Raw genomic sequence first — 1,101 nt, 5'->3', positions numbered from 1 at the left:
GCCCATTTCCACTACGTACTTTCAATAGGAGCTGTCTTTGCCATCATAGGAGGGTTCGTTCACTGATTTCCACTATTCTCAGGATATACGCTCAACCCTACATGAGCAAAAATCCACTTCCTCATCATATTCGTAGGCGTAAACCTAACATTCTTCCCACAGCACTTCCTAGGCCTATCCGGCATGCCTCGGCGATACTCTGACTACCCAGACGCCTACATGACATGAAATACAATCGACTCCAAAGAAGTAGAAACCATTTGAACTATTCTCCCCGCTATCATTTTAATTCTAATTGCCCTACCATCCCTACGAATCCTCTACATAATAGATGAAATTAATAACCCCTCCCTTACCATAAAAACAATAGGCCACCAATGATACTGAAGCTACGAATATACCGACTATGAAGACCTAACCTTCGACTCCTACATAATCCCAACATCGGACCTAAAACCAGGAGACCTACAACTATTAGAAGTAGATAATCGAATAGTCTTACCCATAGAAATAACAGTCCGAGTGTTGGTCTCCTCCGAGGACGTCCTACACTCATGAGCCGTACCCTCTTTGGGTCTAAAAACAGACGCAATTCCTGGGCGCCTAAACCAAACAACCTTAATATCAACACGACCGGGCTTATTCTACAGACAGTGTTCAGAAATCTGCGGCTCAAACCATAGCTTTATGCCAATCGTCCTCGAACTAGTACCCCTAGAGAGTTTTGAAAAGTGATCCATCTCTATACTGTAACCTCATCAAGAAGCTAAACCAGCGTTAACCTTTTAAGTTAAAGATTGAGAGCCAAACCTCCCCTTGATGACATGCCACAACTAGATACATCAACATGATTTCTTACCATCCTATCCATATTCCTAACTCTTTTCATACTTCTCCAATTAAAAATATCAAAACACCTTCACTCCCCCAGCCCTGAATTAACACCCACTAAAACACGAAAACAAACCCCTTGAAACACTACATGAACCAAAATCTATTTACCTCTTTTACAGTCCCAGTAATGCTAGGCGTCCCCATCATCACCCTAATTATCATATTCCCAACTATCTTATTCCCAACACCAACCCGACTAATTGACAA

General features: G+C 42.1%; 1 pseudogene; it reads left to right on the top strand.

Annotated features, from left to right (window-relative positions):
• Positions 1-234: 234 nt before the first annotated feature.
• LOC129391978 (cytochrome c oxidase subunit 2-like) lies at positions 235-735 on the top strand (annotated as a pseudogene).
• The last annotated feature ends 366 nt before the right edge of the window (positions 736-1,101 follow it).

This window comes from Physeter macrocephalus, unplaced genomic scaffold (assembly GCF_002837175.3).
Source record: "Physeter macrocephalus isolate SW-GA unplaced genomic scaffold, ASM283717v5 random_4088, whole genome shotgun sequence".
In the NCBI taxonomy this organism is placed as follows: domain Eukaryota; kingdom Metazoa; phylum Chordata; class Mammalia; order Artiodactyla; family Physeteridae; genus Physeter; species Physeter macrocephalus.
Note: the sequence above shows the minus strand (reverse complement) of the source record. Positions and strands in the feature narration are given on the sequence as shown.